Source organism: Rhamphochromis longiceps, linkage group LG2, assembly GCF_057381845.1.
Source record: "Rhamphochromis longiceps isolate RC_006_pf linkage group LG2, R_longiceps_female_GT1.1, whole genome shotgun sequence".
NCBI classification, from domain to species: domain Eukaryota; kingdom Metazoa; phylum Chordata; class Actinopteri; order Cichliformes; family Cichlidae; genus Rhamphochromis; species Rhamphochromis longiceps.
In genome coordinates, this window is record NC_140558.1 from 12,634,680 (window position 1) to 12,647,285 (window position 12,606).

Genomic DNA, 12,606 nt, shown 5'->3' on the forward strand with positions numbered 1-12,606 from the left:
GGCGTCCCTCTCCCTTCGCATTGACAACAGGTTGCGTGACAGGGAGAGGGACAGGAACTACAAATCCCAGCGCCGTTTACCGCGCTCGTTTCCAGGTACGTCACCGTCGCCGCCTCCGACTGTGGACTCGCATGAGTTTGTCGCCTCGGCTTACGTCACTAATCCCGAGCCGGAGCCTATGCAGATTGGCCGGTCACGGTTGACACCGGAGGAGAGGGAGCGGCGGCGTCGGGCTCATGCCTGTTTTTACTGTGGCTCGCTGGAACACTTGATTGCTGCATGCCCGAAGGAGGGAAAAGGTGTCGCCCGCCGGTAGAATCGGGGATACGGGTGGGCGGTTCGAATTCTGGTCAGAAACCCCGTTTACAACTCCCTGTCACCTTGGAGATGCTACAGATTACTCATTCATGCACAGCCTTATTAGATTCTGGTTCTGAACAGAATTTAATCAGTCTCGATCTCGCTGAACGATTAGGCGTTCCGCTCGTGCGCCTTGAGCCGCCCATTCCAGTTAGAGCGATTAATAACCAGGTTTTCACTAAAATTTCTTTTCACACTGGTCCAGTGTCACTGTGCACTTCGGGGAATCATAGGGAGAAACTCACCTTTTTTGTCCTCGATTCACCTGATACTCCGCTCACTTTGGGTTATCCCTGGCTGTGCTTACACAATCCGCACTTGGATTGGGAGGGGCAAAGGGTTGTCAGCTGGAGCCCTTTTTGCCACTCCAATTGTCTGACTTCCGCCCGTTTTCCCGGCCCGGGGGAGGCTACGGGGACTGACGAATATGTCCCCGATCTCTCAGGGGTGCCGCCTGAGTATCATGATTTGCGGGAAGTATTCAGTAAGATCAAAGCGCAGTCCCTACCGCCCCATCGCCCTTATGACTGTGCGATTGATTTGCTCCCCGGAGCGTCCCTGCCCAAGAGCCGGTTATATAGTATCTCTAGGCCTGAACGTGCTGCGATGGAGGAGTATATTAGGGATTCACTAGCGGCTGGGTTAATCCGTCCGTCTTCATCCCCCGTGGCGGCTGGTTTTTTTTTTGTAGACAAGAAGGATGGGTCTCTTCGGCCGTGTATTGATTTCAGGGGCTTGAATGACGTCACTATTAAAAATAAGTATCCCTTGCCACTCATTAGCTCCGCTGTTGAATCGCTACAGGGTGCCACGGTGTTCACTAAGTTAGATCTTCGCAATGCTTATCATTTGGTGCAAATCCGTCAGGGAGATGAGTGGAAGACCGCATTTAACACCCCCCTGGGTCATTTCGAGTATCTCGTTATGCCTTTCGGTTTAACGAACGCTCCAGCGGTGTTTCAGGCCCTAATAAATGATGTCCTACGGGATTTCCTCGACCGTTTTGTGTTCGTCTATTTAGATGACATTCTTATTTTTTCTAAAACTTTGGCTGAGCATCATTCACATGTCCGAGCTGTCCTTCAACGCCTCTTGGAAAACAGACTGTATGCCAAGGCTGAGAAATGTGAGTTTCATTTGACATCGGTCTCTTTCCTGGGATACATTTTGGCAGGGGGGCAGGTGAAGACGGATCCGGCTAAGGTGAAGGCGGTCACAGACTGGCCTGTGCCTTCTACTCGCAAGCAACTCCAGGGGTTTTTGGGATTTGCAAATTTCTATCGTCGGTTCATAAGGAACTACAGTCTGGTGGCGGCTCCGCTTACACGCCTTACTTCTACGAAGCTTCCGTTCGGCTGGTCCGCCGAAGCAGACAGCGCGTTCACGAAGCTGAAACATCTGTTTTCTACTGCGCCCATCCTCGCTCAACCCGATCCGTCTAAGGCTTTTATTGTGGAGGTGGATGCTTCTGATGTGGGGGTGGGGGCTGTGCTTTCACAACGTGCCGGCCCCTCCTCTAAGCTACGGCCGTGCGCCTTTTTCTCTCGGCGGCTTTCACCAGCGGAACGGAACTATGATGTGGGGGACCGGGAACTGCTTGCCGTTAAGTTGGCGTTGGAGGAGTGGCGTCATCATCTGGAAGGCGCGGTGCTACCGTTCCTGGTGTGGACGGATCATAAGAACTTGACGTACCTACGCGGTGCGAAGAGGTTGAATGCACGTCAAGCTCGTTGGTCGCTGTTTTTCGCACGTTTTAACTTTTCCATTTCCTATCGCCCGGGTTCCAGAAACACCAAACCGGATGCCCTCTCTCGGCAGTTTGACTCTGACACGGGTCCGGCGGAGTTTTCCACCATTCTTCCGGCCGGCTGTACGGTGGGAGCTATTACCTGGGAGGTGGAGGACGCCATCAACCGGGGCCTCCGGACGGAACCGGATCCGGGCACGGGACCGACTAACCGGCGTTTTGTTCCCGCGGCTGCTCGCTCCAAGGTACTGGAATGGGTGCACGCTTCGAGGTTTGCGTGTCACCCGGGCAGGGGCAGGACGACTTCTATGGTTAAGAGACATTTTTGGTGGGCCACTCTGGACAAAGATGTTCGGGAATATGTGGCTGCGTGCCCTGTGTGTGCCAGGTGTAAGTCGCGTACTCACCGTCCTGCTGGGCTGTTGCAGCCGTTATCTACGCCTCATCGCCCTTGGTCCCACATCGCCCTGGATTTTGTTACGGGACTCCCGGTTTCGGCTGGGAAGACCACTATTCTCTCGGTCGTGGATCGGTTTTCTAAGGCTGCTCATTTCGTCGCTTTGGAGAAGTTGCCCACTGCGGCTGAGATGTCTACGTTGTTGTTGGACCATGTTTTTCGGCTTCATGGCATTCCTGTGGAAATAGTTTCGGACAGGGGTCCGCAGTTCTCGTCCCAAGTTTGGGGTTCTTTTTGCGCTGCTTTGGGGGCCAGGCCTTGTCTGAGCTCTGGTTACCATCCTCAGACGAACGGCCAGACGGAACGTTTAAATCAGGAGCTTGAGGCCGCGCTCCGCTGTGTGACCTGTCATAACCCTGCGACTTGGGCCTCGTATCTGCCGTGGGTGGAATATGCCCACAACTCCTTGGTTTCGTCTGCTACTGGGTTGTCACCGTTCGAGGCCTCTTTGGGTTATCAGCCGCCCCTGTTTCCGGAGGAGGAGGCTGATCTTGCTGTCCCCTCGGTCCAGCATCATCTACAGCGCTGCCGTCGGGTCTGGTCTCGTACGCGGGAGGCGCTGTTGCGAGCTGTGGCTCGCCAACGTAGCTGTGCCGACCGTCGCCGGTCTCCTGCGCCTGTTTACTCACCGGGACAGAAGGTGTGGCTCGCCGCGAAAGACATCCCTCTCAGGGCATCCTCCCGCAAGTTGTCTCCTCGTTACATCGGCCCCTATTCTGTGGACAGGGTCCTCAGCCCTACGGCTGTCAAGCTCCGTTTGCCTGCTGCCTTGCGGGTTCACCCAGTCTTTCACGTTTCTCAGGTGAAGCCGGTGGTGTCTAGTCGTCTGTGCCCGCCTCCGGTGCCCCCGCCTCCCGCCCAGCTCATTGACGGGCACCCTGCGTTTTCTGTCCGGCGCATTCTGGATGTGCGGCGGCGGGGTAGGGGGCTGCAGTTTTTGGTGGACTGGGAGGGTTATGGGCCGGAGGAGCGTTCTTGGGTTCCTCGTTCTTTGATGCTTGACTCTGTGATGGTTTCTGATTTTCTTAGGTCACGTCGTGGGGTGGGTGCTGGTCGGCCGCCGGGTGGCGTCCCTTGAGGGGGGGTACTGTCATGGTCCGGGTGTGTGCCAGTGTGTCTCCCTCCGAGCCGGCGTCTCCACCCCTGGGAGGGGCCTCAGTGTTTTTGCTGATCGCTTACATCTGTGGGTAATTAGCCGGGGACTCATAAGGCCAGCGTTCTCAATCTCTCTTCGCCAGATTCTCTGCTAAACATCAGTCAGTGCAGGCCACCACCATAAATTCCCTACGTGTTTTTTTGAATCACCTTGCCTCACTGTATGTTTGTTTTTTGTGCGCCACCTTTTTCAGCTACACCTAACTGTCAACCCCTGGCGAAGAGCTTCTACTTGGATGCTGGACCTTCTGGCAGTCCCTCAGGCTATTACCAAAATTACCTACCTGCCTCTCTGCCTCCACGCCAGGAGTTTTTGGATTTACACACCCGGACTACTCACCCCTCTATGTCATCTCCGACCTCCGTTGGCAAGTACGCAGTACGAAGGAGGATTCTGAGCCAAACAACATATTCATATGCCTCCTTATCTATGTTTGAACATCTGCATTCTGTTACAGTGACCCCGACCTTTTCCTGGACCCTTTGTGACTTGCTTTCCAGTCCAATCCCCGGAATAGCTGTCCTCTCTGACCCGGACCAGATCGTTATTTAGTTTAACGTCTACGCTCACCTTTTGTTTATGAATATTTTGTGTAAACATTAAACATTATTCTTAAAATATACTTACGAGCTGTTCGGCGTCTTGCGTTTGAGTCCTGTCACTCGTCTGAAACGGTCTCGGCCGTAACAAGAAGGGGATGCAAAATTAATCTGATGCCTTTAAATTTTACATCAGCTGGAAGTTTTTAGACTTTTTAATGCATATGTGTAGCCAGTAAAGTCAGGCATACCGTGAAAGTCAAATCTCTTTTTAACCAGTCTCATACAAAATTAACATTATGTGGCCAGATAGACGTCAAGACAATGACTTGCAGCCAGGAGGAGGCCGTGACAATCAGAACAATGTCCATGAAGTAACTTCTAACAACAACGTACATCTCTCTGTGTAACTGCTTATTGAAGCTACGAGAGAGAAATATTCAAACCCAGCACCACGTTTCTCGTCTCCACCATCCACATAGAACTGTTGTATCAGACATGTCTTGTCAATCACTTTTAATTTGTTTCACCAAGATTCAGCCAGTCACATGTGCTGTCTCTGGAAACCAGTAGAATTTGAAATGCAGGTGATAAAGTTTCAGATATTTGAATTTGTAATGAAGTCCATACCGAAGGTCCAACTTGACTTGACAAATGTAGGAAAGCAGCAAAATCAGAAATATATACATTTTTTTAGTATAAATCAGATAGCAAGATATGTAAAGAACCACAATATTAAACACATTTGTTAAAGCAATACTTGGCTACTAAATACAACTAAATTCTGTGACTGCTGGGTGAGTAGTACATGCTAATGTGAATCTGGTTTAAAATGACACACGGTAACTACACTGAAAGCATCCTTGTGACTCCTTTGGTCACTGGTAGGTTGCAGCAGGTATAGAAAGTACTGACTTTTCTGCAACCACTCACCAACCACGCAAACCGGAAACTGTTCATTGGCAAGGCAAAAATTGTGTTTTTGTTTTTGTTTTGTTTTTTAAATCTGTTGATTGCAGGTGTAAGGTGCAAACTGTTTTCAGATTGTTTCACACTTTCTGAAGTTCCACTGCTGCTTGGGAGAGTAAACGCTAAGCACTTGCAAACTATGGGTGCCTACAGCAAACTGCTAGCAATATGAGCAATCGCCAGGAGGTTTTTAGTGCAGCATTATCTTTGAGGCCAGTTTCACCTCGCACGAGTCAACAACCTCGCCACTTGGCCTTAGAAGATATGCATTTCCATGCATCTGGAGACTGCAACGATGTCGTCCACTGATGTCTGTGTGACTGGGGACATAGTGTGTTAGCATGACAATACCTGCAAGTCAGTGTGAACCAGTGAAGACGAATGTATGGAAGAGGAGTTTGGTTTTTTTTTCAGTGGTCCTCTTCTGTACTAATAGGATGTTACTGGGTTGTAGAGTCAGGGTTTAGTCACATCATTTCTACTAAAGTACAGCAAAGTATAACCCCACGATAATGATGGATGCAAAGATTCAAAGTCCTTCTCTGGGTCCCTCGACCTCCTACGGGAGTTATAAGGTCACATCAAGAAAAAAAAAATAGATTCTTGATCATTTAAGAATAAAGTTGAAATTTCAAGATCAAAGTCAAAAATCTGTGTTGAGAAAAACTCAGAAGAGTGAATGTGTACAAAATGAGATGGCTGCTAAAGGACAGATTACACCCGGTGCAATAATGAGGACATCTGTTGTATCACAAGATCAATTCGTTTCATTAAGGTACAGCAGCGCTGGGAGTTTGTCTTTAAAGAACTGTAATCTGCACATTTAGTCTAGAATTACAACTTTATTCTCAAAATGAACAATAATTTTTTTTTCTTAATGTGGCTCTAATACGCCTTCGCACTCAAACAGCACTCTGACATGCAGCGACATGTTGCTAAAAATATGGTCCAAGAAAAAAAAAGATTTATTCCCTTGGAGCAAAATTTCCTGGCAATCAGCTGAGTAATTGTTGAAAAAAACCAACATTGGCATTCATAACTGCATGTCATTAGTATTAAAAATAAAAATCTTAATAACACTTTGGATTTATCCCAACCGGAAAAAGAAGTAATTGCGTCAAATAGCTCCCCTGCAACCAAGAAAGAGACCGAACATGCGGCCCGACCACTGTTTAAACTCCCCTGTTGTTTGTTTTCTGGTGTTAAGAGAAAATTCTCATCTACGAGCCTGAAATTGTTAGATCGACGGAGCATCTCTTCCCCCTGCTCGCTTCGTATAATCATCCTCTGTCACTGATGACTGAGGTGTCATTTAGTCGAGTGTTTTCCAGGGAGATTCCCTGTGGTTAATTCTATCAGTCACACCGTTAGATTTCCCTCTAGCTCTCTTCGCTTTAGAGGAGCCAAAATATTAAAAGGCAGCAGCGAATCAGATTCCATCTCCAGGGGAACAGTTCTGCTGTTTTGCTGTGACCGCTAAACCTTCAACCACCAAATGAATGTTGGAATATTTTAGCCCAAATAGAACCTTTTCTACCTCTCGGTCTTTACGTTTCAAGGCATTTGTCTAACAACTTCTTCTCAAGACACTAATAGGGTAATTAAACACAGCAGCAGAGCGAGCCCCTCCTTACGCACCGAGCCGACCAATCGTTGCTAAAGAAAAAAAAAAAAAAACCCGAACAGACCTTGAGCTGGGAAAATCAGTCTGTCCATATTCTTCCAGTTCAGCGAGCACATTTCACCTGATAAGATACTGTACATCTGTGTGCGCAGCTGTTTCACCACCAGAGGTCTTGGAAGAAGGCCAGACGAGACGCTCCTTTATTCCTATCAGCTCGCCATAAACACCGGGTAGCATTTTCTGCAATCTGCCTCTTAGTTGCTGGCTTGTTGTTTTAACGTTAGCTAACCGAATGGAAATATTTCTGGCAGACAGATTTTGCTTGCATGTCACGTAAATGAGTTTGAAATGCCATTTATCAAAAGATCCGAGTCTCAGTTATTACGTGGTTACGTGAAGCATGGCGGTTTGTTTTGAGACTTTGTAAGATGTGAATGGTGGAGTTTTCCCGGATGTACAAATCTCCTGTTTGTAAAGGACTTGCAGGAACAGCGTGACACTTTGGAAGTACTGTGTTTAATCCACCGTGTTGCTGTGCACAAGAAGAAGACATGAACTTTTTGTCATTTACATATCTCTGCCTCTCCTAGATATGTTTGATTTAGATTTTTATTTTCTGAAAAGAAGTTTCAATTATCAATCAAATTACTGAGAATAAAAAGGACTCTGTGTTTAAAGTTTGGGCAGTAGTTTGTCTGTGAGGACTCCACAGTTAAAGTGGATTGCTGGGGTTGTACTCGGGGATATTCTGTGTCATGTTAACACTCAGATCACTACATCAGTGCTAACAGTGCAGCTGCTGATCAGCCCTGTGATGTAGCTGTTATCTGAGCCCCTGCTATCTGCTGCCAGCTTCCTGACTTTCCTCTTATCTCCCGTCTTTTTCCGTTGCTCCTCCACTCCCTCATTTTTTCCAGATTACTCTGTCGGCTTTTGCCCGCCGTCAGAGAACGAGGCAGTAAATGAGATTAGAGACGGTGGCTGAGGGAAGCCCCGGCCCGAGGCTCTGCGGGTTTTCCAGCCCTTTTTATTGTTCGGGCGACGAAGTGACAAAGTGAGGTTGACATCCAGTCAGTCAGGAACAGAGACAAAAGCAGAACAAGCCTTCCTCTGTCCCTTCGGTCGCTGTACAACATGCATCGGTCATGGTCTTTTGTGAAACGACGATTCGAACAGAATCCAATTTCATGACGCTATTACAAAAAAAAAAAAATCTCCTCTTTCGCTGCCCTGAACTCAGCGGATGTCTTCATTTGCCTCCCAAGCAGCAGCACGGCACATACACATTTGTGCTTTCATGAATAAGCGAATACATAAATAACGCAGATAGCATGAATTATTCAAATCCTCCAGCAACGATGTTGGCGGGAGTGGAAGCAAACCAGCTCTGACAAGAGAGTCACACGGGGAAAAGTAATAAAGGTTCAAATAACCTCGGTGGGTCTGCAATCACTTTGGTTTAATGCTAAGATGCTGAGTGTGTTTCTTGGAGCAGACACATGTTTTTATGAGACTGCAGATGACGCTTCTGCTGTCTCATATTAAAGGCGAACTGTGCCGGTTTTTTGTCATCACTTTGACGGTCACGCTGCGTGTTCATCTTTTGTCTGATTGTTTTAGGCAGCCAATAGCGATTTCCCATTTTTCAATGTCTGTCAGATATAAAATGAGGAAAAAATAATGCAGAGATCTTTAGAAGCTATGACTTTATTAATCTTACATAGTTTGAATGTATAACATGGAATAAAACTAAGAAAAAAGCAAGAATTAATCCTGTTGTTTTGAAAGTTTATTCCCAAAACACACAAAATCCATTTTTATCAGCTGAACTGGAAAACTTTATTTATCTGTGGGGTTAAAACGCAGGACTCTGTGTGAAAGAAACACTTGATCCCAGCATATGTTCGCCTTTATGCCTGTTCACCATCATGCCAATCTTTTTATTTCACTGTTCACGTTTTCATCTTCCGAAAATGCACTCTAGCGTGTTTCAAACTTACCCAGGAGAAAAGTAAGATGGTAGATCAACTCGGGGCCTCAGATTATGCTGAAACGCTCGGTCGGTCAGCAGTTCGATGCCAGGACCAGCAGGGGAAAAAAAAACTGGGGATAAAGAAAGAGGATTGCTTTCATCTTTGTCTTTACATCCACTGAGGTGCCCTTGAGTCATATTTCCCTGCTCCAGTAGAGCCTTTTAAAAATGCTAAACAAAAATAATTCCCAACACAAAGTTTCAGAGTAATTTATGGTCACAATAAAATCCGCATTTTTAAATTTGTAGATATCCATTAAGCTTAACAGGCTCTACCTGCTGTTAAGTCCAGCTGCAGTCAGAACTTGACTAACAAACGTCTTCCTAAACATAATAACTTTCATTGCATTATCATAACTGAGAATCACAACACAGTTCGAAGCATTGAACAGGACTGCCACTGATATAACACGAACATAACACTTCCTAACGAGTGCAGAGGGTTATTGTCCACCTGCAGTCAGATCAAACATCATCATCAAGTTTATCCTTATTATTTGTAAAAGTTAAATAAATGGACTCAGTCAGCACCAACGTGCTGAACAGCAGGACCCTGTGTTTCTGTCAGAGGTGAGTGAGATCATGACAATGCACGTTTCCCACAGTGGGATCTAAAGGCACCGTCACTGCTTCATGTGTAGGAGATTGGTGGTTTGGAGTTTGCATTAGTTTTGATCTGCACGTGTCTACATCACTCCCCCGTTGGTTCATCTGAAAGGAGATAAGACAAGTTTGAAATCTGAGTAGAGTGAACGGAGTGAGTTTTCATGCCGTGGATTTGTCATGTTTTATGTGAAGTTTAGGATCCTAACAGATGGTGTATAGCAGGGGTGGTTAACTCCAGGCCCCAAGGGCTGGTGTCCTGCAGCCTGCATCAACACACCTGAATCAAATGATTGGTTCATTCCCAGGCTTCAGGAGAACTTCAAGGCTACTTTCAGACTGCAGGCGAAAGCGCATCAAATCCGATTTTTTTGACCCTATGCGACCCATATCCGATCATGGTATGACAGTGTGAACGGCTCAAATCCAATCTGGGTCACTTTTGTATATGGTACTGAATTCGATACATATCCAATGTTTTAGAAAGCGTTTGAACGGTCATGTCGCATTAAATCCGTCTTTTACGTCACTGACACAAGACAGACGGCAATTATCAGCGCCGGAGAAGCGCCCGAGAAGACATCGCGAACGCTTCCTGGCCATCCAGTGTAGATGTTAGTGAAACTGTTGGGAAGACAACGTTGGAGAAACGTGAACATTTTATTTGTACTGTATAATCTGCAGATTCTGAGAGAAATCTGCAAGCACCACTCCTCTAAAACAGCAATAAGGATCATTATTAGGTTATTTACATTATTATGTAAATAACAAAATAACTTAAAGCAAAAATTGGGAAACGTAAAATCCGAAGTCTTTATATTAAGGGCCATCAGTCAAACAATATTGTTTGCTCTGGGTCTAAACAGAGCGCGCTGTGTGTGACGTCTTCTTTGGCGCATGCGGGCCGCTTTGAGCGTTCACACTAGAACACGTTTGCTGTCGCATTTTATTTGTAGTGTGAACGAGCAGACAAAAAAATCGGATTTGATCAAAAAATCGGAATTGAGCATTAACACCTGCAGTGTGAACGTAGCCCAAGACATGTTGAGGAGGTAATTTAGCCATTTAAATCAGCTGTGTTGGATCAAGGACACCGGCCCTTGAGGCCTGGAATTCCCCCACCCAATGTATAGTAAGCATGCCACAGTGTAATGCTGCTAAAGGAAATCCGAAACCATACGAAGACTTAAACATGACAGTGGATTCAGCATCAAGAATACCTGAGCGGCCAGCAGTGAAATGTTTACGATAAATACATTTGGAGCTTCTATTTTACTCAAACTGCCAACGACTGAAGCTAAATGCTATAAACACTTTAACATTGTATTAAAAAATATAAAAATAAAATAATGGTTACATTAATGGAGACCAAGTTGTTGTGTTTCTACAGGGCTTCCCCCCTTCATTGTGTTGATTAGGAAAAACCCATGTTGTCATAAGTAAATGCAGGATTTTTGCATATTCATAATTAAACAACCTCCTGATGGACTAAATCATTCGGATATGTGGTTTGTTGACTTGTGTGAGGCCGCAGTTTTGCATGATGCAAAGTTATCTTTGCAGGTACAAGTTTTGCATATTTATACATGTTTATAGAGCGGACCCCAAAACCACAGGACTCGACGATAATCAGCCTCTAGAAGAGTTTTTGTGGGTGTGTTCAGGCCACCATGGCAGCTGCTATAGTCAAACAAATACAGTCACACATAAAGTCTTTTTTTTTTAATTCATAGACATCCGAGGCAAAGAAAAAGCACGTGTTAACATCAAAGGTCAGTTATAGGGAAGCGGAAGGTTATGAAATGCTTCCTCTGCAAATATGTTTAAGAACTGAAATCACTACAGATGAGTGAAACTGCATTCATCAGAGAGCTTTAACTTTGATAAACAATAAAGCAAGCATTGATTCACGGAGCTTCACTTCAAAGCTGCAGGCAGTGAAGGAGCTTTTAAAGAGGCACAATGACCACGAGTCACAAGAAAGTGATTGTCACAAAATGTTCCTACTTGGCCGGCAGAGATATGTCAAACATGTCGGACACTGCTTGTCATGTGAACGCTGAACTCATAAATATCCATTTGACAAAAGTACAAATCTGTTTGCTGGCAGCTTTGAGCAACAGTTCCCTCTCAAGGTACCCAATGGTGACATACAGCCCCCCTTTTCTTCTTTCTTCATTGCTCCTATTTGGTACAAAAATACTCTTAAATATTGCCTATATTGTGCAAACTGCCACTTGAACTCCTTGAGGAGCGGAGCTCTTTTTTATATATTTTTTATCCAATCAGTGAATCCAAGCAGAGCTGTCAGCTGTCTAATGAAAGGCAGCGTTAGCAGCAATCACTTGGACATCTGCCGCTGCTTTGAGGCGAGTCTTTGTGCGCTCCTTGTGTCTGTCCATTCCAGACGATCGCCACAGGCCACGAGCTGGCCTCAGCTGTCAGAGACGAGCTCTCGCCGTACAAGGAGGGAACTGTTCGGCGGGGAGGAATCTGCTCGGTGGAAATCGATTAAGACTTGGGAGGGAGTTCTGTTGTTGGTGGGTGGGATCGAGGAGGGAGGTCTGCAGATCACCACGGGCTCGCCAGATGATGCTGCTGCTGCTGCTGCTGGAGGGAAAACAACCATCACTGGGACAGAATGATGTCTTTTAATGGTGTTCAGACTTACAATAAAATACTGCAGCATGTGGGTTTTTGATGGGTGTGGGATAATTTAATCAAACTGGTCTCAATGTCACAAAGAAGAAGAAAAGATAATGATTGAAAAAAATGAAAACTGCATCGGAACATCAAATTTATTTTATAGTTTGACAACATTTTGATTTTCTGATGCTGACTTTTGTCAAATCCAGACACAAAATTGTTTTGTCTGATTCCACAGCTAAACCGTGACAAGGTTTTTCAGTTTCTACATCACATCAACAATTTGTGCACAAATGACAAACATTTCATGGAAAAGTATTCAGAGTCAGAAAAAATATCCACGTTCACTGTTTTTAACCATTTATCCACAGAGGGGCTGATTTTATCCAACTATGCAGTGACAGAGACATTCAAATATTCACGTTGTCGTACTGAATTTAATTTCAGAAAGATATCTAAGAGTTAAGCAACTG